The sequence below is a fragment of the Mirounga angustirostris genome, unplaced genomic scaffold, assembly GCF_029215605.1.
Source record: "Mirounga angustirostris isolate CCGP_5_RB_7025 unplaced genomic scaffold, mMirAng1.0.hap1 SCAF_1, whole genome shotgun sequence".
Classification (NCBI taxonomy): domain Eukaryota; kingdom Metazoa; phylum Chordata; class Mammalia; order Carnivora; family Phocidae; genus Mirounga; species Mirounga angustirostris.
The window spans coordinates 12,142,901-12,168,560 of record NW_026991709.1 but is presented as its reverse complement, the minus strand read 5'-3'; the positions used below and the strand labels follow the sequence as shown (position 1 = coordinate 12,168,560).

Genomic DNA, 25,660 nt, shown 5'->3' with positions numbered 1-25,660 from the left:
GAATGAGGTACAGCATTAATTTTTCTTTTATTATTGAGAAGTAGGATTCAGGGGCGCCTGGGTGGCTCAGTTGGTTAAGCGCCTGCCTTTGGCTCAGGTCATGATCCCAGGGCCCTGGGATCAAGCCCTGCATCGGGCTTCCTGCTCAGCAGGGAGCCTGCTTCTCCCTCTTCTCCCCACTCATGCTCTCTGTCGCTATCTCTGACTCTCTTAAATAAATAAATAAAATCTTTAAAAGAAAAAAAAAAGAAGAAGGAGTAGGATTCAGCTGCTGTTTCATAGATACTGCCCCAGCGAAGCCAGTGTGTTGACCCAGGTGATTGGCATAATCCCCTCAGTCCTCGACTGAGCCACCCAGGCGCCTAGCCAGCTTCTTCTGAAGTCTCGACTTTGGCATGAGTCTTTTCAAAGGGAATGTGTAGCCAGAAAGAATTGTCTGTGGAGAGGAAGGAATTAAATGAAGAAACCTGCTGTTGCTGATCATGCTTCCTCTTCACTCGTATGAGATAATGGAAAATACATGTTGGTCTCTGCCCCTGGTTCCTGGCATACAGTTCCTGAAGCCCTTGTAATTTCCTGGGTGATGGGAGTGTCTGTTGTTCCAATGAGGTAACTCTGAGTGGGTTCCTGCGTGACTCCTAGATGAGAGCTGATCACCAGATAGAACAAGCCATGATTAGAAGCTTGGCGTTTTCTCTTAAGAAGGGTGAAGTGTTGAAAATGAAGTTAATGATTAATCATGCCTATGTGAGGAAGGCTCCATAAAACGTGGACGGACCTTGAGGGCATTATGCCAAGTGAAATAAATCAGAGAAAGATGAATACTGTATGATCTCACTTATATGTGGGATCTAAGAAAAGAAAACTAAACTCATAGATACAGAGAACAGATTGGTGGTTGCCAGAGGTGGGGGTGAAGGACAAAACAGGTGAAGGTGATCAAAGGGTACAAACTACCAGTTATAAAATAAATAAGCCTTAAGGATGTAATGCACAGTGTGGTGACCATAGTTAACAATACTCTACTGTAGGGGTGCCTGGGTGGCTCAGTTGTTAAGCGTCTGCCTTCAGCTCAGGTCATGGCCCCAGGGTCCTGGGATCAAGCCCTGCATCGGGCTTCCTGCTCAGCAGAGAGCCTGCTTCTCCCTCTCCCACTCCCCCTGCTTGTGTTCCCTTTCTTGCTGTGTCACTCTCCTTCAAATAAATAAATAAAATCTTAAAAAAAAAAACAAAACAATACTGTACTGTATATTTGAAAGTTGCTAAGAGAATAGATCTTAAAAGTTCTCACCACAAGAAAAATAAATTTATAACTTTGCATGGTGATAGATGTTACTAGATTTATTGTGGAGGGCGCCTGGGTGGCTCAGTTGGTTAAGCGACTGCCTTCGGCTCAGGTCATGATCCTGGAGTCCCAGGATCGAGTCCCACATTGGGCTCCCTGCTCAGCAGGGAGACTGCTTCTCCCTCTGACCCTCCTCCCTCTCATGCTCTCTGTCTCTCATTCTCTCTCTCGCAAATAAATAAAATCTTAAAAAAAAAAAAAAGATTTATTGTGGAGATCATTTCTCATTATTTTTTTGAGGATTTTATTTATTTATTTGAGAGAGAGAGTGAGAAAGAGCACAAGCAGGGTGGAGGGATAGGAAGAGGGACAAAGAGTCTCCCCACTGAGCAGGGAGCCCAAGACCCTGGGATCATGACCTGAGCTGAAGGCAGATGCTTAACCAACTGAGCCACCTAGGCTCATTATATAGAGACATTGAATCATCATGTTGTACAGCTGAAACTAATATATGTTACATGTCAACTATATCTCAATTAAAAACAACAACAACAAAGAAAAGGAGATATGGAAGCAGAGATTGGAGAGACAGAAAGCGAGAACTTGTTTTCAAAACCTATATTTGAATCTTTTTTTCCCAAACATGTATTTTCATTTGATTATTGTGTTTGCAAAACATGTATTTGAACCTCTTGTCAAATGTATGCCCTAGGTTCATTTACCTGGGAGAATAGTGGCTTTCCTTTCGTGTGTGTGTGTGTGTGTGTGCACTTTGGAGGGAGTGTTAAAATTCATATGTCAAAGCCCTAACCTCCATTGTGATAAGTGTTTGGAGGTCTTTGGGAGGTAACTAGGTTAGATGAGGTCATAAGGATGGGGCCTTTATGATAGCATTGAAGGCCTTCCTACAAGGCAGAAAGAGGGCTCTCACCAGCACGCTGATCTCGGACTTCCAGCCCCAGAACTGTGAGAACATAAATACTGTTCTCGGGGGTCCTGATCTCTGGCTACGTCCATGTGTAAAACAGACCCCATAAAACAAAGGTTTTAGAAATGGAAGCAAAGAGTCCCAGGACTTCCATCTGATGGATGCTCCTCTCATTTCATGGAGATTGTTTAGGAAAGAGCAATAGTCACATTTCAAAAAGTCTGTGCTCGGATTACAGCAACCCAATCCCCCTGCATGAACAAAATCCCAGGTAGTGCAGTTCCCGTTTTCCATCACTCAGAAGTCAGCAGTCAACATTTCTGGTGGCTGAACCATGCTGCCACACTGCAGAGTACAATTCCAGACACAAGGAAAGAAACTGGATGTTCTAACTCACTTGAGAAGCCTTCCTGGAGGCATATGAGTGATTTCTCTGGGGCTTCATGAGGATTCAAATATAGATTTTGATAACAAGGGGAATAATAATGAACAAGGTAAAGAATATATCTGAAAGGATAGTCATATAGATGTGTTTGCACAGGAAAAGAAAATAAATGCCTTTAACTTTTAGGATATGTAACATAAAATGATCTTGATTATATGATTTCCTTCATGAAAAATTGAAGAATTGGGGCCTGAGGGGAACTCCTGGTGGTTCTTGCAGGTGAACATTTCCGTGGTTTCTGACCCATAGAAGGTGTATAGTGGAAGGGGGCTTGGCTCAGGGCAAGTAACGTGGCTCTAAGGGAGGTTGGGAATTTGCATCTTCTGGAAGGGGGAGTATTCATAGGGCTGAAAACAACCCAGCTATACCAAGGGTGTTCAAAATGTACCATCAGAAAACAAGAGAAGCATATGTTGGTTATGAGGATGGAGGGACGACATAGGGTGGGGTCTCAATAAATGGTGCCTCATCTTATCGGAGGTTGTGGGCAATGCTCCTGGTTTACTGTGGGTGACTCATTCGATGCCTCCCCCAGCACCTCCTGGCTGCACTCAGCTTTTTTATAGCAGCCACCTCCCAGCCTGAACCTTCTTTGCCTCTTATGCCCAACCTGCCAGGTTTTCCCCAGAAGCCTACAGGACCCAGATGGCAAATTTAAATACAAAAGGATAGTGATACCATCTTAATCCTTCCAGGAAGCAGGGATCAGTTTGAGTTTCCCTAAATTACAGAACCGGAGAGGCCTCGTTACACAAACCTGCCCAGAGAACCCATGAAGAAATCTGAACCCTACCCCTTCCAGTCCATGCTGGAAGTTCCCGAAGCCCTGAGCCCTTACCCTGGAGTCACTGGGGCTTTTCCAGGGGACTCACCAGGGTCAGGAATATTAAAGCATTGGCATGCACCTAAATATAGGTCTATCTTTGCTCTTTAAAAAGGTTAAAAGGGCCCATACAATTTCCTCCTCTCTCTGCCTAGTCTCTCCTCTCTGCCAAATTTCTAGATGCTACCCATCCCCTGCTTCACAGAGGAATGGAATGCATAATGTCACCCTTTGTGATAGGTACTCTTGCAAGGGTCCCTCATAGAAGGAGGTGAAGAAGAAGAGAGTCTGTCTTTTTGTAATGAGGTTTTATGGGGCCCACAGGAAGGGGGGGACCGGAACTGCAAATTTGCAGGAAGATGCAAGATGACAGACACAGTGAGAAGACAGGCCCGGGGCACTGGAGCCCTGAGGTGAATTTGTCCTTGTATTTCTATGCCCATCTCTCTGCCCTTGCTGTTGGCTTTTCTCAGAACGGACTCCAAGTGACAAATCAAGGCTCCACTTAGCCATGCTCAGGGCCTACTTTGGGGGCTCAGATCTTGCTGCTCTGTTTGAATCTATGGAGGACACTCACCCCCCTCCCCACCCTGTGGAGGCAACTGCCTCAACAGAGGTCAAGGTTGACCCAGGCTGGTATTGAACAGAAGAAGGTAGTGGTCAGGGAGGGCAACCAAGTGCTCAGGGAGGGGAAGTTCCAGCAAGAGATGGAGTTTTAGAATTTGGGGTGTGGGCAGGGGAAGAGGTGAGAGGTGAAGGAAGTAGGGCAGATAGCATCAGAAGAGGAGTGCGCTATCTTCCCTCAGAAAGTTCATCATCAAAGGATGGATGGATGGACTAGCGGGTCTTGTCAGGGAGTCACAGAAAGTAAGATCCAGCAGGCAAAGCCAGGCCTGGTGATGGGGAGACTGATATGGTGGGGTGAGAAGTTTGGGGTGAGATGCAGGGTGCTTTGTAGCTAGATGGGACTGGTCAAGAGCCTACCCCACCACCTGTTGGCTGTGCCTTTTGGGGGTATGATCAGCCAGCTTTGGGTCAGAGAAGCAGAAACACCATGTGGGCTGTGGGGTGTGTGTGTGATAGGAGTTTGACCCTGGGCAATCCCAGGGGTTGGCTACCCAGTGTGTCTGGGACTATTTTTCCTGTGTCTGGGGCTGGAGCCTACAGCTCTCAGGGCAGGTGGTGGGGAAGAGAAGGTTGGAGGGTGCAAGGACAAGCTGGAAACCAAAGCTGAGCTGGAACCACTGTCAGTCTCTCACCATCTCCAAGCCTCCAATTTGGACGACAGCACAGGTGTCCTGCAGGAAACTCTGGTGCCCTTTGTCATGGAGCTAAAACGCTCCTGGCCCAGGAGACAGGGAGGTGGTACAGAAGATCCAGCAGGAGCTGGGGGAGCCTCGGGCCTGCCTGTGGTCCCAACCATGCAGGATGTCAGCAGATAAGCCACAATGTTAGGAATTGCCGCAATGCCCCATGCCCTGCCCCAACCTCCTGAGAGTGAAGGAATATGGCTGCACTTTCTAAATCTTGTACAAAAATTCCTTCCTGTTAAGTACAAATGCCCATGCTAACTCGAAACTGCGCAGGAAGGGGAATTCTAGGAAATGCAGTTACAGCTTAGCTAAATTGACCCAATACGAATCCACCACAGGGCAAGTTACTTAATTCTTTGGGCCTCAGTCTCCTCATCTGTGAAATGGGAGTTAAACCCCTTAACTGTGAGGACTGAGTGCTACAACACATGGAGCAGCCCCCCTGGCCCTCAACCAATATTGGCTACTTTCTGCCATCCTTCAGCTACCCTCCTGAGGGAGATGAGGGGAGCTCCTCCAGATTATTAGCATAAGGAAAATGTTTCGAGAAGATTACCTGGTTAGAAGGTAGAAAATTAATGGAGAGGGAAGGAGGAATTTGGGTTTTGTAAGGCTGAAGTTTATATAATATTATTAATTATTATATTATTTATATTTACATGTTTATATTTTCTTTATATAATTATTTCTATATTAATATATTATTTATATCAATTATTATGTTATTACATAATATTATTAAAGAATACACAACTGGGGTGCCTGGGTGGCTCAGTGGGTTAAGCGTCTGCCTTCAGCTCAGATCATGATCTCAGGATCCTGGGATGGAGTCAGCGGGGAGTCTGCTTTTCCCTCTCCTTCTGTTCCTCTTCTCCCCACCTCCCCGCTCATGTTTTCTCTCTCTTTCTCTCAAATAAATAAAATCTTTAAAAAAAAAATACACAACTAAGAATATAAAATAAGTACAAATGTATATACTTACAATGAGAAAATAAATCACAAGTTACAATTTTTTAAAGTTGCCAAATACCACTAACATTGAAAAATTCAGAAAAGTAAAATACCTGTATTAATTGTCTGTGCACCCCAATGTTTATAGCAGCAATGTCCACAATAGCCAAACTGTGGAAAGAGCCAAGATGTCCATCGACAGATGAATGGATAAAGAAGATGTGGTATATATATACAATGGAATATTATGCAGCCATCAAAAGGAATGAGATTTTGCCATTTGCAACGACGTGGATGGAACTGGAGGGTATAATGTTGAGTGAAATTAGTCAAAAAGAGAAAGACATGTATCATATGATCTCACTGATATGAGGAATTCTTAATCGCAGGAAACAAACTGAGTGTTGTTGGAGTGGGGGGTGGGGTGGGAGGGATGGGGTGACTGGGTGATAGACACTGGGGAGGGTATGTGCTGTGGTAAGCGCTGTGAATTGTGCAAGACTGTTGAATCTCAGATCTGTACCTCTGAAACAAATAATGCAATATATGTTAAGAAAAAAAAAGAAGAAGAAGAAGGTAGCGGGAGGGGAAGAATGAAGCGGGGGAAATCGGAGGGGTAGACGAACCATGAGAGACGATGGACTCTGAAAAACAAACTGAGGGTTCTAGAGGGGAGGGGGTGGGAGGATGGGTTAGTCTGGTGGTGGGTATTGAGGAGGACACATTCTGCATGGAGCACTGGGTGTTGTGCACAAACAATGAATCATGGAACACTTCATCTAAAACTAATGATGTAATGTATGGGGATTAACATAAGAATAAAAAAAATTAATTGTCTGACTCTCTAATACCCTTTTATGTACGTCTTTGTGTAATCTTTGCATCTACGTATGACGACAACCTTTTGTAATATGCGCCGTATCAAGAACAGAAAGTTAATTCAGTCTTTCTTCTAGAATGATTTATCTAAGTGTTCATTACTAACAGTTTAGAAGAGTTTCTTTTGGGGCGCCTGGGTGGCTCAGTTGTTAAGCGTCTGCCTTCGGCTCACGTCATGATCCCAGCTACGCAGGAGGCCTGCTTTTCCCTCTCCCACTCCCCCTGCTTATGTTCCCTCTCTCACTGTCTCTCTCTCTGTCAAAAGATAAATAAAATCTTTAAAAAAAAAAAAAAAAAGAAGAGTTTCTTTTGACCTGACCATTTGTTGCTGATACATAGTATCAAAACAGTTCTCAAAAAAAAAAAAAAAAACACCACAGCCTCCCCAGCACCACCCTGTAGGAGAAGTGCGTTAAAGGAGAAGTCACAGAGGGGAGAGACAGAGGTCCTAACAATTGTGGCTAAAATCTCTTACTTTGCAGATTTTGGAGAAGCATGTGACCATGTGAACACGGTGAGGGCAGCCCCTTCCATGATAGTGGAAGAGGTTGTGCAAGGGGTGGGGGGCTGGGGTTAGGCTTTCGGTAGTTTCACAGTAACTCTGCCTCCAAAAGGGAGAAGCTGCAGAAAGGAACCCACATACACGTTATATGCAATAACTGAGGAGTTGCATGATGCCCTGGGGGCTATATATGGAACCAAAGGACAGCAGCGGATGCTTAGGCATTTTTCACAAGAAATGCAACAGGATTGGCTTCTTGTTCTGTTTAGGTGGAGGATCTCCGTGAAGTCACAGTCATCTTGCGAGTACCTCAAAAGTAAAAGTCTTCCAGCCAGGAGGAACAGGAAAAGGAAAATGCCAAGCACCGAGAATTGGCCTTTCCACGGTGATCACGCCTGCTCGGCAGTTACTTGCTTTGGGAATATTGTGTGTTTAAGGTACCAGCAGGGTGCCCGGCTCAGCAGCACCCTGGGCATGCTCCTTTACTCTGCCACGGGCTGCTGTAAGGAAAACGTAAACCCTCTAAGTTTTAGCAGGGAAGAGCTCTGGAAGGAGATTGTCCAGGAAGAAACAGGGATGGGGGGGGGCGGGTGTTACCATCTCCTCCCCCACCCTCCCCCCATCCCCCCACCCCCCCACCCCCCCCCACCCCCCCCCCCACCCCGCCCTCAAAAACCGTTGTCCCTGCCTCTGAGAACTCTACATGGGGAGAGATCACAAGCGCTCCCTGGCCTTGGCTGAGATGGATGCATGCCTGTCCTTCTCTTTAATATGATTTTTTTTCTTGATTATGAAAGTAAAATATGCCCTATGGGGGGGGAGTATAAAAAAAGAAAACCGTTACCATTCATAATCCCACTACCTACTGTATGTATTTTGGCATGTTTCCTCCAATCGTTTTCAATGCGCAAGGATTCTGACTTACATTCACTTTTTTCACTTAACATAGAAACATGTCTCTGTGTCTTGAAAAACTCACTCAAAGCATCATTTGGATAACAGCTAGATATTTCGTCACATATTTTTACAACAGTGACCAATTTCAAGAGTTCTACAGAAATAATCATAATCATAATAATGCAAGAAGTTGGGGGAGCCTGGCCCGCTCAGTCGGTACAGTGGGAGGACACTCTTGATCTTGGGGGTTGTAAGTTCTAGCCCCTCATTGGGTGTAGAGCTTACTCAAAATTAAAAAAAAAAAAAAGTAAGTAAGTAAGATAAAATGTAAGAAGTCCAAAAGTAAAGCCGTGTGTTGCCAAATACTGTGCTGCCAAGTAGCCCTCCTAACTGGACCTTGATGACCCTATTCTTTAACTCCCTTCTTTGGCTCTTTCCTTCCATGCTCAGCTGGGTTTATGGCCCATCTTGGGAGAACCCAGAAGACCCAGATCCTGGCATCAAACTGGAGGCTCAGGCTGGGAGAGTAGGCCACCCCGGCCCCACCCCACCCCACCCCTCTCCCCCGGCTCCTGAGGTTACTTCCTCATTCACTTCCGTGCCCAGACCAGGGCCAGACCCACACGCCATCCTGAAATGGACGTTTCTCTCTTTCCCTCTGCGTTCGTTGCTCTGTGCCCACTGGTCCCCAAAGCCCCACACCTTTCTTCACCCAGGCCCTTTCTAACCACTGTACCCTTAAACCTGTTTTCAAAAAAGATTTGAAAGCGTAATGTGTACGTTAGAGGCTAAGGAAGCAAAGTTTAAACTAAGGGAGGAATCGTGTGACTCGACGCATCTGGGAGCAGCAGGACCAGAGCGGCTGATGCGGCGCGGGTGGGGGTGGAGCGGGCGCGGAGGTTCGTCGGCTCCGCAGGAGGCCCAGGCGGGCCTGGGGCTTCGGGGGTCTTCCCAGAAGGGTCGCAAGCCCCAGAAGGTGGGCGTCTGGCGGGGTTCCCGCTCTGCCCCTGATCTCTGCGGGTCCCAGGCAGCCCGCTCCGCGCTCGCGCTCGGGGAGGCCGGACGCAGAGCCCGGGGTCTGGGCCGCTCCGGGCGCCCCAGGCAACGGGCCCCAGGGGTGGGGGGGTGACCGCGCGGGTCGGGGCGCCGGGAAAGTCCCGAGGCCTGCGGGGCGGGGTCGGGGCGCGGGCGCCGGGAGGGGCCGGCCTGGGCGCGGCGGCCGAGCCGGGCTGTCCCCGCCGCCCCGGGCCGCGCCGCCGCCGCTCGGGAAGGGGCGGGCCCCGCGCGCCCTGCGCTCGCCATGGCCGCCCGGGCGGCGACGTGAGCCGCTCGGCGGACCCCGCGCCGGGGCCGGGCCGTCCCCAAAGCCGCCGCCGAGCCTCCGGCGCCAGAGCCCCGGGCCATGCGGCCGCCTCCGTCGCTCCTGTCGCTGCTGCTGCCGCTGCTGTTGCTGCTCGGCGGCCGCGCCGCCGCCGCGGCCCTGGCAGGTAAGCCCGGCCTGGGGAGGCGTCGTCGCGGCGGGTTGCGACCCGAGGGGTGCCCCGCGCGGGTGAGGGGTGCGAAGAGCCCGCAGTGGAGGCGGGGGAGGGGCGGCTTGCGCGAAGCCTGACGTGGGTGTGGGGTGTGGGCTGGCCGGCCGGGAATTCCGGGCAGTCCCTGGGCGGGGAGCCCGCGGGCTCCCGAGCAGCCGCGGGACGGCGGTCGGTCCTCCCGGCGCCCGCGCCCCGGATCACCCCTTCGAGGCCCGAGACGCTGCCTCTGCCCCTGCGTGACTCGGGACACTCTGCGGCTCGTCTTCTCCCACCCCCGCGCCGCCGCTCCCTGCAGCCGAGCGCGGCCGAGGTCCGCGAATGTCTCCGCGTGAACAAAGGAAGAGCGACTGCAAGGCTCGGGAAAGGGCCGCCTCTGCCCGCCACACGTTCTTCATCCTGGCCTGGCTGACCGCAGCCCCTGCTTCCCCCGGGGCCTGAGTTAGAAGCGGGGCCCAGGCCTTCCTTCCCTGCAGCTGCGTGCGGCGGAGGCTGGAAAAGTGACTCTGACTGGGGCGGGGGTGCGTTTGCTAGTGAGTGTGAGAGTCCAGATGCTCCTTTTCCTAGGATCGGACAGATGGGGGGTGGGCAGCACTCAGGGCAGGACTCAGAAATGCTCGGACCCCCAGTCGTGTTGGTGTTGATGGCAGGGAGTCAACTGGAACCAGACTTTTAATCCCAGCTCAGCTCCCATCCAGACACTGCCTTCCCTGGGTCAGCCTCCTCCTTCCCTCTGACACTAACCGCCCATACTTATAAGCCAAATTTAAGAACTCCAAGAAAAGAAAAGAAGAAGGAAAAGAAAAAGGAAAGAAGACCTCAGTGAGGAAGTGTTTTGCTGGTTCTTTCTCAGGGACAGACTGTGGTAGGTTGGGGAGCTCTCAAATAGTCTCAAGAATTGAGAAGTTTTCACCCATGTGAAGCTCAGGGTGTGGTTTAGATTTGTTTCTTCTGCCAACATCACTTAGAAAGGTCCTTAAATTCCATAGCTCCTTGATAAGGGGAGCCTTGCAGATGAAGATGTGTGCTCCCGGCCAAATGGTTGTTTTCCTTTGAGACAGATGGATTTGAATCCTGACTTCACCTCTCCCCAGCTTCAAGTCTTGAGCAATCTCTGTTCTGCCCTCCCTGGGCCTCCTTCAGTTGGGATCTGGGCTTTGGCAAAATGTTGGTAACTGCCTGAGCTGGGTGATGGCTTAGTGCTGGTTGGTTACTTTATATTAGTGCTACCCCTCACTGGGGGGGAGGGGGGTCTATGCAGCATTTGTGACTTGTCTGCCATGAGTCCGACTGGGAGAGAAATATTTAGAAACTTTGCAATTTGACATTGCCCCAACAGCTGAGGCCATGCCCCTCTTTCTAGTAATTATCTTTTATTGTCTTTTACTGAAGTTTGGGTCAGTGTGATGCATGAGAAATAAACTGGTGTGGGGGCACCTGGGAGGCTCATTTGGTTAAGCATCAGACTCCTGATTCAGCTCAGGTCATGAGATCAAGCCCCATGTCAGCTCCCCTGGGCGTGGAGCCAGTTTAAGATTCTCTCTTTCTCTCTTCTCTCTCACCCTCGCCCTCTGTCGCTCCCCACCCCCCCCAAAAAAAAGAAGAAGAAAGATAGAAACTGGTCCTTCATCACAGATCCTTTGAAAATAGCACCATGTTATACTAATCTCTTTTGTGACTACTTGAAATTTTTTTTGTAATAAACCATTAAAAAAAACTAACTGGGATATTTTTAAGAGAAACTATGTTAGTCAAAGCACAGAGTGGAACTATTAACAATGGTTACATGGTAAATGGGTAGTAGAAAAATTTCCACGCTTTTTCATAATTCACAATTGTCCTTCAGTAATTATGAGGTTGCTTTTATGGTTAGAAAAAAAATAAGTGTTGGCAGCAAATTTTTAAGAAGGAAAACTTCTAATATCTACCCCTTAGAGTTGTATGTTAAGGATAACATACATAAGGGCGCCTGCGTGGCTCAGGTCATGATCCTGGAGTCCCGGGATCGAGTCCGCATCGGGCTCCCTGCTCGGCGGGGGGTCTGCTTCTCCCTCTGACCCTCCCCCCCTCATGCTCTCTCTATCTCATTCTCTCTCTCAAATAAATAAATAAAATCTTAAAAAAAAAAAAAAAGGATAACATACATAAAATATTGGACCTGATCTAAATTGTAGTGTAGGGGAGGAAAACTTTTCCTTTCTTGCCTTCTAGGTTCTTCCACTGGTCTAATAATTAAGTTGACATGAGACAGAGTAACAGGAGAAAAACAGATTTAATTTTGTACCTATAGGAGCTTATAAAAATATAAGACTCAAAGAAGTGACCAAAGAAAGCAGCTTTCATACCTTTTAGATATAGAAACAATGATTTGCAGAGATTTAACCAAACAAGGGGATTTGAATTTGGGGTCTCAAATGAATGAAGAAGTAACAAAGTTTGTTTATACAGCCTTTTCAGCCTTGAATCTCCTATCTCTGAGTAAAGATGCCCTTTACCCTCCTGGTATAGGGAGGATACCTTCACAGGAGAGATTTATTTCCTGCTTTTAAGGGGATAAAGGAAAATCAGAGTGTCCTTCTTGCACCGACTGTTTTTTAAGTAACTTTAATTCCAAATAATTAATATGCAAAAAAAAAAATCAACATGCCAAAGTGACATATTTTGGGGTTGCATATTTTGCTCCCCTCAGTAGTAATGCTTTAAGAGGTGGCCATTTGCTTTAGATTAAAAATTAATCAACTCCACTAAAGTGCAGTAAATCAACTGTCTCTCTGGCCATTTACCTGAATGTTGAAGAATTGAGGCTTCTCTTTGTATTTGTACCTGCTGCTTAGTTTTGCAGTAGATTGGAAAGGTACTTGTGCCTTAGAATTTTACTACCATGATTTGCTAACTTGACCAATTAAAGCTTCTTCGAATGCGAAGAGAGACCACTGAGAAAGATAGTAAATGCCCAACAACCTGAAAACCATTGCAAATGTTAATGTGCATTAAGTAACTCTTTTCTTTTAAGATTTATTTATTTTCGAGAGAGAGTGCAGGGGGAGGGGCAGAGGGAAAGAGAGAGAGAGAGAGAAGCAGACTCCCCGCTGAGCACGGAGCCTGACATAGGACTCAATCTCACAACCCTGAGATGGTGACCTGAGCCAAAATCAAGAGTTGGATGCATAACTGACTGAGCGACCCAGACACTCCTGCATTAAGTAACTCTTATTTGCCCATAATCTCAACAGTTAAAACTCCTAAGTAGCTGACATGTTTGGGGGCAAACTAAAAATGATAGTAATAGCATGTATTAGGCCACTCTTCTAGGTCAGACAAGGTTTTATAAACATTCTCTGTCTTTATTTTCTCCACCATTCTTTTCAAGTAGGTAATAGCCCCATCTACTCTCAAGGAAACAAAATTGTCCTTTATAGGAAGAGACAAATGGTCTAGGTAAATAAGCTGATGTTGAGGATTTACTGATCAGAGCAACTTCCTGGTTACGGCTGAGGATTCAGGGATTGTTTTTTGACTTCTCCTCACCTGCAAGGTCATTGATGTTCATCATAACGCCCCATCCATGGAGGGGTCTTTGGATGTCAAGATTAAATGATTAATTTTAATGTTAATTTATTTTAATGTACTTCATTATCTGTGTGTGATGTGTAGGGTTTTTTAAAAAGATTTTATTTGTTGTATTTGAGACAGAGCAAGGGAGCGAGAGAGAGAGAGAGAGAGAGAGAGAGAGAGAGAGAGCATGAGTGGGGATGGGTGAGGGGTAGAGGGAGAGGGAGAAGCAGACTCCCCACTGAGCAGGGAGCCCGACGCAGGGAGCCAAGGAGGGACTCAATCCCAGGACCCCAGGATCATGACCTGAGCCGAAGGCAGATGCTTAACCAACTGAGCCACCCAGGCGCCCCTCTGTGCGTGATGTATGTTAACCAAACTATCCTTTTGAGACCCAGGATAGCCTATTCTTAAGGTGAAGTCTCAAATGCCTGGAGTCCAGGGTGGATCAGAGGTCATGGGCAGGGCAGGAAGGGGGCACAGGAGGAGCTGTAGTCACGAGGGGCAGAGGACACTCCACACAGGTGATCCCTACATTATCTCTTCTTACCATTGATAGTTTATGAGGATTACCCCAAGGTCATGGAGAGGGGAGGGGAAGTGGAACTTTGTACCCCCTACTATTACTATGAGCTTTTATCTTGTAGGAGCTGGGTGTCATTAAAGCCCTGGTGTCCCCCTCCAGGGACCATATTAGTGCCTGTTATAACAAATCACCGCCAACTTAGTGCCTTAAAATAGCAAGAGAATTTATTATCTTACAGCTCTGGAGGTCAGAAGCCAGATGCTGGTTCCATTGGGCTAAAATCAAGGTGTCAATAAGGATACGTTCCTTTCTGGAGGTTCTAGGGGGAGATTCATTGACTTGCCTTCTCCAGCTTCCAGAGAAACACTGTTGTGATGACATGGGGTCCACCCAGCTATTTGAGGATAAGCTCCCTATTTTAAGGTCTTTTGATGAGGAACCTAAATTCTGTCTACAACCTCAGTTCCCCTTTGCCATGTAACCTAATATAATCACAGGACACAGACATCTTTGGGGGCCACTATTCTGCCTACATCGGAGTCAGACCATTGATACAGTGCTCAGCACAGGGCTCAGCGCCCTGTTGCAGGTCCCTGAAGGCAGAGTCTGGGTGACTGGTTGTTGCTCACCACCTGTGCAAGCAGCCACATCATGAGGAATCAGGACACCCTGAAACAGTCACGTCTTAGAAATTTACTTAGACAGCAGTGTCTAATTTGCCTTTCATTTGTGCTCTTGCATTTGCCCCTCACTACAACTCCAGGAGAGATGGCATTGTTCCACGAATCAGGAGGAAACCGAGGCTCAGCTGGGTTGTTGGCAGGGTCTGTGGCTGTAGGTCGCAGGATCAGCCTTCCAGCCTAAGCCCTTTGTCCATAAGTTTGGTTCTCTTCCGACTGAGCCTTTATGGACACCTTTGACAGCAGGCACTATGACCCTAAGAATGCTGACTCTTTGGAGCCAAACAGATAAGTCACAGCCCAGCGTTGTCCACCCACTCCCTGACGCAGCAGAGACCAGACAAAAGGGAGGAACTTAAGCATAAAGCAAGGAAGGAAAAGGGGAACCTAAGCTCTGCCTGGTTTTCCAGTGGATGAATGCACCACTGAGGACAAGAAGTTGGTTATGTAATCTCTGAAGGTGAGCACGCTGCTGGGCTTCAGGCCAGTCATTCCCCAGATCCTGAGTGCCTGCTATTCCATGCAAGGGGGGAGGGGAGGGGTAAAACGATCCCCAAATCCAACAAGACCCAGCCTTCCTGGAGCTCCCCACTCTCGTGTTCAGGGAGACTGTGGATAAACTGCTGGCAATGAGGAGAGGCACGGATCACAAGGTGCTTGCCCTGTCCTCAGCCCCGAGCATGAAACTAACTCATTCTCTCCTCATAACAACACCATGAAGTCTGTACTGTACCCATTTTACAGATGAGACAGCTGGGGCACAAAGAAGTTAAACAACTTGCCCAAGCCCCTAAGGAGCGTGCATATTTGAACTCAGGCAATCTAGTTCTGGAATCCATGCCCCTAAGCACCGTGGTGTAAACAAAGGACCCAGGTGGTGAACAAGCACCATGCAGACGAGTCAGGCAGGGACAGGGAACCCCGCACCCTGGGCATTTTACACAGGAAACCACTCTAGTAAGAGCAGAGACCTGAGGGAGGAGGGGAGAGAGCTGTGGCATAGCTGGAAAGAAGGTTCCACAGAAGGAGCGGCAAGGGCAGGCTCTGAGTTTCCCAGGAACAAGGAGGGCTCCGTGGGGGCCATGGTGGGTGAGGCAGTTCAAGGACAGGCCTTCTGAGAGATGCAGAGGGCAGTGTGATGAGGCAGTTGCTAATGAGTGGGCAGTCTTTGGTGGTTCATTGTGAAACCCTCAGTTATAAGACTGTTATTGTCTCTGAATGTGGTAAGACAGGGGATTCCAGGAAAGTCAAATGTCAGAGTAAAACTGTGGATCAGCTCCCCACACCAGGGGAAAACGGAAGCTGAAGAAAGTAGAGGGCTCATCTGGAGACTCCACGTTTACGGGGAAGCCTTTCTTCTGGGCCACCTGTCAGTTGGGGTGGAAGTCCACTCTTCTTGGTCGGCCCGTTGGTGCTTCCTTCCTTAGCTGAATGTCTGGATCTGGGAGATGGGGGTACCAGGAGACGGCTCCTCCCCAGAGACGGGATGGTGAAGGGCACTGTGGCAGGCAAAGTATGGTCCCCAAAGAGATCCACATCCTAAGCCACAGAGCCTGTGGCTGTGTGACCTCACATGGCAAATGGGACCTTGCAGGTGTGACCAGGGATCCTGAGATGGTGAGATGACCCTGGATGGTAGGGCTCCGTGGGCCCAGTGTCATCATAAGGGTCCTCGAAGAGGGAGGCAGGAGAGTCAGACCAGAGTGGTGACATCATGAGAAGGAATCGGCCCTGTCTCTTCAATAAATGGTGCTGGGGAAACTGGATAGCACCATGGAGAAGAATGGAACCGGACCGCTTTCTTACACCACACACAAAGATAAACTCAAAATGGATGAAAGATGTGAGAGAGGAAACCATCAAAATCCTAGAGAACACAGGCAGCAACCTCTTCGAACTTGGCCTCAGCAACTGCTTGCTAGACAGGTCTTCAAAGGCAAGGGAAACAAAAGCAAAAATGAACTATTGGGACTCCATCAAGATAAAAAGTTTCTGCATAGCAAAGGAAACAGTCGATAAAACCAACAGGCAGCCTCCGGAATGGGAGAAGATATTTGCAGATGACATAGCTGATAAAGGGTTAGTATCCAAAATCTATAAAGAACTTACCAAACTCAACACCCAAAAAAACAAATAATCCAGTTAAGAAATGGGCAGAAGACATGAATAGACATTTTCCAAAGAAGATGTACAGATGGCCAACAGACACATGAAAAGATGCTCAACATCACTCATCATCAGGGAAATGCAAATCAAAACCACAATGAGATACCACCTCACACCTGTCAGAATGGCTAAAATTAACAACACGGGAAACGACAGGTGTTGGCGAGGATGCAGAGAAAGGGAAACCCTCTTACACTGTTGGTGGGAATGCAAACTGGTGCAGCCACTCTGGAAAACAGTGTAGAGGTTCCTCAAAAATTAAAAATAGAGGGCACCTGAGTGGCTCAGTCAGTTGAGCATCCAGCTCTTGATTTTGGCTCAGGTCATGATCTCAGGGTCGTGAAATTGAGCCCCACGGGTGCCTGGGTGGCTCAGATGGTTAAGCGTCTGCCTTCGGCTCAGGTCACGATCCCAGGGTCCTGGGATCGAGTCCCGCATCGGGCTCTCTGCTCCTTGGGAGCCTGCTTCTCCCTCTGCCTCTCTCTCTCTCTCTGTCTCTCATGAATAAATAAATAAAATCTTTAAAAAAAAAAAGAAATTGAGCCCCACATTGGGCTCCATGCTCTGCACAGAGTCTGCTTGGGATTCTCTCTCTCCCTGTCCCTCTTGTCTCTCCCTCTGCTCTCTCTCTCTCCCTCCCTCTCTCTCTCAAATAAATAAAATCTTTTTTAAAAAGTTAAAACTAGAACTGCCCTATGATCCAGCAATTGCACTACTAGGTATTTACCCAAAGGATACAAAAATACAGATTCTTATGGGCACATGCACCCCAGTGTTTATAGCAGCACTATCAACAATAACCAAACTATACAAAGAGCCCAAAGGGCCATCGACTGATGAATGGATAAAGAAGATGTGGTATAGCCATACAGTGGAATATTACTCAGCCATCTAAAAGAATGAAATCTTGCCATTTGCAACAATGTGGATCTAGTTGGAGTGTGTTATGCTAAGTGAAATAAATCAGAGAAAGACAAATACCATATGATTTCACTCGTGTGGAATTTAAGAAACAAAACAGATGAACAAAGGGGAAGAAAAAAAAGAGAGAGAGAGAAACCAAACCATTAGAGACTTTTTTTTTTTTTAAAGATTTTATTTATTTATTTGAGAGAGAGAGAATGAGAGACAGCACGAGAGGGAAGAGGGCAGAGGGAGAAGCAGACCCCCCGCTGAGCAGGGAGCCCGATGCGGGACTCGATCCCGGGACTCCAGGATCATGACCTGAGCCGAAGGCAGTCGCTTAACCAACTGAGCCACCCAGGCACCCCCACCATTAGAGACTCTTAACAATGGAGAACAAACTGAGGGTTGATGGAGGGAGGTGGGTGGGGGATGGGCTGATGGGCATTAAGGAGGGCACTTGTTGTGATGAGCACCGAGTGTTATACGTAAGTGATGAATCACTGAAGTCTACTCCTGAAACCAATATTGCACTGTATGTTAACTAACTAGAATTTAAATAAAAATTTAAAAAGGGGTACCTGGTTGGCTCAGTCGGTTAAGTGTCTGACTCTTGATTTCGGCTCAGGTCGTGATCTCGGGGGTCGTGGGATCAAACCCATGTCAGGCTCCGTGCTCAGTGCAGAGTCTGCTTGGGTTTCTCTCTCCTCTCCCTGTGCCCCTCCTGCTTGTGCTCTCTCTATATAAAATAAATGAATAAATCTTCAAAAAAAAATTTTTTTAAGAAAAATAAATAAATGGGTAGTCACTTAAAAAAAAGACAGAGAGAGAGAAGGAATCAGCCCATTGTTGCTGGGGGAAGGAGTCAGAGCCGAAGAATGTGGGCTGCTTCTAGAAGCTGCCTGAGGCAAGGAGCCATTTCTCCCCCAGAGCTTCCAGGAGGAACCCAGCCCCGACCACACCCTGACGTTAGCCCAGTGAGACCAGTTTCAAACTTCTGATCTCCAGAACTGTAAGCGATCAAGCTGGGTTGTTTTAAGACGCTAAATCGGCGCTACTTCATCTCAGCATCCATAGGAAACTGATAGGAAAGTAAAAGGAGGCTTCTGAGACTCTGACTCTGACCAGTGCCCGGCCCTAAGGAAGCCCTCCCCCGGGGGGTGGGGGGTGCTGCACCTTGCTCCCAGCAGCAGGCCTCCAGTCCGCACAGCAGCCTCAGTGAGCCAGATGGGCCTGCCCAGCAGAACAGCCTCCCTCCAGACGGCCCCAGCCTGCCTGCCTTTGGCCCTGGTGTGAACTGGCAGAAGTGTTGGTTAGCCGGTTGAATAAGGAACTGGAACGAAGGTCCTCCTGAGCTCAGAGCTGTGGAGACAGTGGGCCTTCTGGAAGTAAACAAGTGGCCACAGACTCTTGGTAACGCGCCTTTCAGAAGAAGAGCTGGCCACCATTCCCGGAGATTGGATGTGCTTACCGAAAACATGGTTTGAATTTCCTGCTCTGAATTCTGGAACAGCAGGTTCCAGAACCTTTCTTTCCACCTCCTGGGCATTTTCTCATTCGTCTTTCAGTCTCAGAGAGAGGCCCATCGTGATCGTGTTTTCTTGCAAGAGAAGAGGCTCCTGCGCTTGTGGTCCCCAGCCCTGTCCTGTGAAGTGCCTGCTTGGGTTGTGCCTCCCAGGTCACCCCAGGACGGGGCTCTGACCTTGGTGGTGGATCCCCAGGGGCGGGTGTGATTTGGCTGTTCGTGGATTTCCTGGTCTGGGGGTGGGCCTGGGGATCTGCATTTTAAGCGGGACCTTGGTGATTCTGATACTGGGGGTCCTTGGGAAACACTGCAACTCTTTACGAAGCCCAAAGGACGTGTCTCACCCTCCACATGCCTTTGGGCTTTGCACACCTGGTGTGGGGCGTGGGCGTGTGAGTGTGTGCACGTGTGTGGAAGTTTACCAGGCCCTCCCTTGGTACCAGTGCATGTCTGGGGTGAATGCCTGTCCCGTGGCCACCAATTCAATGTTCACTTAGGGACTGTATGGTTATTTAGCCCTTATTCCTGAAGAAGACAGTGGGGCCCAGACTGTCAAGTTAACCTGCCCAGCCGCACCTGCTTATTAGAGATAGAACACGAATTCCAGTCGAGCCGGACTCTGGCACCCGGGCCCCGTTCAGAAGAACTGGAATCTGCAGGCCCCAAGCCTCTCTTTCCTTCCATGGACGGTGTAGCTGGTGCCATATTTAGTGAAAGGTGGGGGTGAGGGGACATGCCTGGAGACCCTGGTAATAACCATTCCTGTACTTTGACAAGAACGGAGTTATGTGAATGGTTTGATGACGTGCATTTGAATATTGTTGTAATCAGATTTTCTCTTTCAACCCTCCCCCATTTCTCTCTCACCTCCGCCCCCTACTCTCACTCCCTGCCCCTTTCAAGACTCTCGCGCCCAGCTGCCAGCTCCTCGAAACCCGAAGGTTCACCTGTACAATGCTGAGCAGGTTCTGAGTTGGGAGCCGGGGTCGCTGAGCAATGACACAAGGCCGGTGGTCTACCAGGTGCAGTTCAAATAGTAAGCTGGATCTTTCTGTTGGCATCCTTACGGGGAGTGGTGCGGGGGGGCTGGGGGCCAGCCGATCGGGCTTGCCTCTTGGCAGGATTGAGGGCAAATCCACTGGAAGCAGATATTTCTCTTGTACTTTTAAAATCTCGGAGGACAGGGCGCCTGGGTGGCTCAGTCAGTTAAGCGACTGCCTTCGGCTCAGGTCATGATCCCGGAGTCCCGGGATCGAGTCCCGCATCGGGCTCCCTGCTCAGCGGGGAGTCTGTTTCTCCCTCTGACCCTCCCCCCTCTCGTGCTCTCTCTTTCTCATTCTCTCTCTCAAATAAATAAATAAAACCTTAAAAAAAAAAATCTCGGAGGACAGAGATTTCACCACCTCCCACTCACACGAAGGCTTAGACAGTATTGGTGTCAGAGACTCGGCTGCCTCCCCACAGGGCTTCTTAGTTGGGCGGGGAGACTGTTCTCACTGGTTTCAGGAGAGGTGTGTAGAAGAGGGCTTCCTGTCTAGAAAGGGCAGGAGGCACCTTGTAGCCTTCATCTTCTTCAAGTTTGAAAACCTGGTTATCGAACTTTACGGGCCAGATTTGACCTACTAAGGAAAGTATTCACTTCATTACTACTAATTCTCGATTTCTAAAAGGGGTTTTCCATTTCACACATTCTTCTGGCCCCTCATTCTCTCGCTCACCCGCTTTCACAGTTTATCATCGCTCGGTGTGCAACAGAAACGCGTAAGGGAAAAAGAAAGGCAGAATCGAAGTCCTCCGTTGTTACGTGTTTACCTCGTTACATAGGTTAAGAGAAGACTAAGTTAAAATTATTGGCCGAGTCATTTTATATTACCAGTTACACAAAATTTAAGGAAATGGTAATGCTCAGTGCTTGGGAGAGTGTGGTTGATGGAGATCGTGCTGGGTGAGGACGCGTTCGCACAGCCCTCCAGCAGAGTCATCCACCATAGAGCTAGAGACACAGAAATGTCCACGTCACTTTCCCCCTACGCAGGTAATACAAGCCCCCTTCAGAAAAAGAAAAAAAAAATGGGGTCCCCGGGTGGTTCGGTCAGTTAAGCGTCTGACTCTTGGTTTCAGCTCAGGTCATGATCTCCCAGTTGAGGGATGGAACCCTGAGTCGGGCTCTGTGCTCAGTGCGTAATCTGCTTCAGATTCTCTCTCCCTCTCCCAAAACTCTCGCTCTCTCAAATAAATAAATAAAATCTTAAAAAAAAAAAAAAAAGGAAAGGAAAAAAAGCCACTGGTATTCGTGAAGATAGACATTGAAGTATAAATTCATGTCCATCTGCAGAAAAATGCCAAATTGTGTCATGTTAACTAGTAGTTGAACATTAGGCAACTATTAAAAAGGATAATCTGGTAGTGGTCGCAACTGTGTAAAATTTGGACCATATCTGTGGTCAAGAACAGGGAAGGAACCTGGAAAAATTACGGGCACTTCATTTGTAAGAGGAGTGCGTCTCCAGGTGACTTCTTTTTCACCTTTGAATGTCCATTGTAACAACATTTGCTTAATAAAAATCGATTCTAAACCAGGGTTTAGGGGTCATCTCTGAATTACATTTAGCTGTTTCTCAAATAAGTGCCAATAATCTATTGTAAGCAGACCAGTCCACGAGGACCAGCTATATAATTTGTGGGGCCCAGCACAAAATGAAAATGGTGCAAGGCCCCCTGTCCAGAATTACTGAGAACTTCAAGATGGCGACAGCCGAGCATCAAACTGAGTGCCTCCTCAGAGGGGGGCTTTGTGCCCCTCCATGGGTCACGAGCCCGAGAAGCTGGCCCTCCTCAGCATTCAGTAAACATGATGTCGTAGAACTAAACAAGATTTCGGTGACAGGAAGTCACAGCTGATATCCTGACTCACATCCCTTAGCCTTGAAGGGGGAAGTACATCTCTGGGTCGACAGAGTTCAAGAGATAGTAGAAATATTCCTTGAAGGCTTTGACAGTTTCCTTTCCCAGACTGACATGTTTACTTCGTTTCCCTTTTGGAAAGCATTTTGCAGGTGTTTTTTTCAGGATAGAGGTTGGTTTTGGTAAAAGAAACAAAGGATGGGGTGAATGTGAACGTCCTTCTTTGGAAAAGTTGAGGGGTAATGAGAAACTGAAACCAGGGCTGGTCTTGTTTTCTTTTCCAATCGCAGATTTGATGAGAGGCGGGCCTTTGCTCTTGTTTTGTTTTTAGAGACTTTTACATGTTTGGGACATTTTAGCGACATGAAATAATTTCATTTTGAGACTTGTGGGACTTAGAACTTTTCCATCCTGTTTCTCTACAGTAAAGCGTTACTGTAATTAGAAATGAAGGTGCCTGTTTTCTGACAGTACAGCAACCAAAGCCAAAATTACACTGAGCACTGTGGGAAAATGTCAAGTTTAAATCAGGGGTTGCAGAGAGTGTGGCCTTCAGGCTGTGTTTGACCCCCAGTGTTTAATTTTTTTTTTTTTTTCACTTAGTGCCAACATTAAAAAATCTGGAGATTTCACTTTGAGAAAACTTGACCTGACCAGCCCAGTCTTCTGAAAACGTTTTTTTATTTCATTTTATTTTTCTGATTTTAACAGCAACACGTGTTCTTTACAAAAAGGCTAGAACACCCAGAAAAGTAGAAAGAATAAAATTTAAACAACCTAGTGCTCTACAGCCCAAGAATAATCCCTGTTCTCCTTCTGGCGTATTTCTCTATAGACTTTTTTCTAAATGCATGCACTTGGTTTGAAAATGTGCTAGGGTATGCGTAAAAATGAAACAAAACTGGGGTTACGCTTTTGGGTGCTGCTTCCTTTTTTTTTTTTTTTTTCAAGATTTTTTAATTTATCTATTTGAGAGAGAGAGAATGAGAGACAGAGAGCACGAGAGGGAAGAGGGCAGAGGGAGAAGCAGACCCCCTGCCGAGCAGGGAGCCCGATGCGGGACTCGATCCCGGGACTCCAGGATCATGACCCGAGCCGAAAGCAGTCGCTTAACCAACTGAGCCAGCCAGGCGCCCCCCCCCCTTTTTTTTTTCAACCAAACATAGTTAAGTGTATGAGCACTTTTCCTCCTAATGGTCTCTGTGTAAACATTTTTACTGCTCATTTTATTAGATGATGCATCACACATGATGTATTTAACGCTTCCCCACTTGCGGGTGTAGACGGTCACCAGCTTGGGTCCTCGTACATAAATCATCTGATTGTTTTCTTCATTTGTAGCAGAGGGATTGCTGGGTCAGAGGGGACACTTGCCATTTTTGGAAGTGATCTAACAGAGGCCAAACAGTGAAGTCCATAGTCGCCCAGGTGTGGAACCTGGCACCATTTACATGGTGCTTCCTGGGCACCAGGTCCTGGCTCAGGCACTTTCCTAATGTCGGCTGGTGCAACCTTCATGATCCCTCGGGGAGGCAAATACCATAATTTATCCCCATTTTATAGATAAGGGACTAAGGAACAGAGAGGCAGGTGATGGGGATTTGAACCCAGGTCATCTGGCTCCAGAGTCCATGTGTTCAACCACCATGCTGTGCTCCCTCTCATGATGAGGGCTGCTTTCGAACTGAAATTCAGGGTCAGAGGCAGTCCATGATGGATACATGGTGAGGGGGCGCCCGCTGGACTGTCGGGGTGAGACTCGGCCACGCCCGGGCCACGACAGGAGGCCAAGTCTGGCGGTGGGCGGAGCCGTGCTCGAGGCCGGGGTCACTGAAGTGCGGCCAACATCATCCCCTTATTTACCCCCTTTGCGAAGAGAGGGGGAGGCGGCCTCCAGAACGCAGCTTCCTTTTCCGCACTTCCCCCTGAAACTGCTGTCATGGGCCAGCTGTCACTTAAATTGGGAGGGTTTGTCCCCCCTTAGGCCCCTTTGTGGAGAAACATTGTTCAAAAGCAGTTCTGAGACAGGGCCAAGAGTGGAGGAGAGGGGAGGATGGGGAACAGGAGTAGTCCATTCCCTGGTAAGTCGGGAAATGAGCCTTTGAAATGTGGGGAGCCTTTTGCCCAAGTTCAACAGCTGGGATCTGCAGGGGAGAAGGTTAGAGTATCTCTAAGTATCTGTATAACTTTTTAAAGATCGCTTACCCCTTCTAAAGCACACCCCTAATCTAAGACGGGGCTACATGTGCTTAGGGGGATCCCCCTCCCCAGTAGAGTCTGGCCCCTGGGGCTTGGTGGTAATGTGAGTATGGCAGCATCTTCCACGGAAGCCACGGCCACGCATCTTGAAGTGGCCTTCATCTTGCCACTGGCCACTTTGACAGAGGAGTCTCCAGTCAGGGTCAAAGGCACCCTTAGAAGTGTGGTGTGTGAGAGCTGGTGGCAGGGATCCCCAGCCTCGTCTCTTCTGTCTCCCCAACCTTGCTTCCTAGGCCAGAGATGCTGTGGGGCGCATAGCCTGTCTCTACAGAGCACACAGCCTACTGCCCCCCACTGAGGTCCCTAGCAGCCACCTCTCTGGTTTTTCTCAAGTCTGTCACCTAAGCACAGAGATTAAAGCTGGAGAGTAGAGTTCCATGTGGGGGTGTGGCATTGGGACTCTGGGGAATGCATTGTCATTTACAAGAATATGTGACCTCGTATTTAGCAGGGTTTTCTTTTTTTTTTTTTAAAGATTTTATTTATTTATTTGACAGAGAGAGACACAGAGAGAGAGGGAACACAAGCAGGGGGAGTGGGAGAGGGAGAAGCAGGCTTCCTGCGGAGCAGGGAGCCCGATGTGGGGCTCGATCCCAGGACCCTGAGATCATGACCTGAGCCGAAGGCAGACGCTTAACGACTGAGCCACCCAGGCACCCCTTAGCAGGGTTTTCATACGGGTGATGCAAACTTTAAATGGGCAGCTGTGGGATAAAACAAACTCCACACCAGCAAGAAGCATGAGTGGGGTTTGTATGAACACGGTATCTTTCCTAAGACATTGGCTACAGAGGCTGAGTTTGAAGAATCAAAATCAGTTGCAGGACTGAATGGGAAATGTCTGATAAGAGACTTGCATCCAGAGTATATAAAGAACTCTTACAACTCAACAATTAAAAGACAACCCAATTAAAATACAGAGAAAGGGTTTGAGTAGACAGTTCTCCAAAGAAAATATACAAATGGCCAATAAATACATAAAAAGATGCCCAACATCAATATTCATCAAAGAAATGCGAATTTAAGGGCACCTGGGTGGCTCAGTTGGTTAAGCGACTGCCTTCGGCTCAGGTCATGATCCTGGAGTCCCGGGATCGAGTCCCACATTGGGCTCCCTGCTCGGCGGGGAGTCTGCTTCTCCCTCTCCCACTCCCCGTTTGTGTTCCCTCTCTCGCTGTGTCTTTCTCTGTCAAATAAATAAATAAAATCTTTAAAAAAAAAAAAAGAAATGCGAATTTAAGACCACAGTGATCCACCACAGCACCACCACTAGGATGGCCATAAAAAAAAAAAAAGAGGCATAATGACAAGCGTTGGTGAGGATGTGGAGAAATTGGAACCCTCGTACATTGCAGCTGGGAGTGTAAAATGGTGCAGCCACTTTGGAAGACAGTTTAAAATAAGAGTTAGACCCATCAGTTCCACTCCTAGGCGTTCAGCCCAGAGAATTGAGAAGTTATTTCCACAAAGAAATTTGCACGTGAATATTTCTTAGCGTTACACACAACAGCAAAAAAGTGGGAACAGCCACCATGTCCAGAAACAGGTGAACAGAGAAACGGTATGTACTCTAAGTGTATGCTGGGATCGTGT

The 25,660-nt window shown here is 48.0% G+C and overlaps 1 long non-coding RNA gene across 1 annotated transcript; it reads left to right on the top strand.

Annotated features, from left to right (window-relative positions):
* Window positions 1–8,636: 8,636 nt before the first annotated feature.
* Window positions 8,637–25,412, top strand: LOC135362692 (uncharacterized). Its single transcript, XR_010407659.1, has 2 exons — window positions 8,637–9,510; window positions 19,808–25,412. It is a non-coding gene; the product is annotated as an uncharacterized LOC135362692 (long non-coding RNA).
* Window positions 25,413–25,660: the final 248 nt, after the last annotated feature.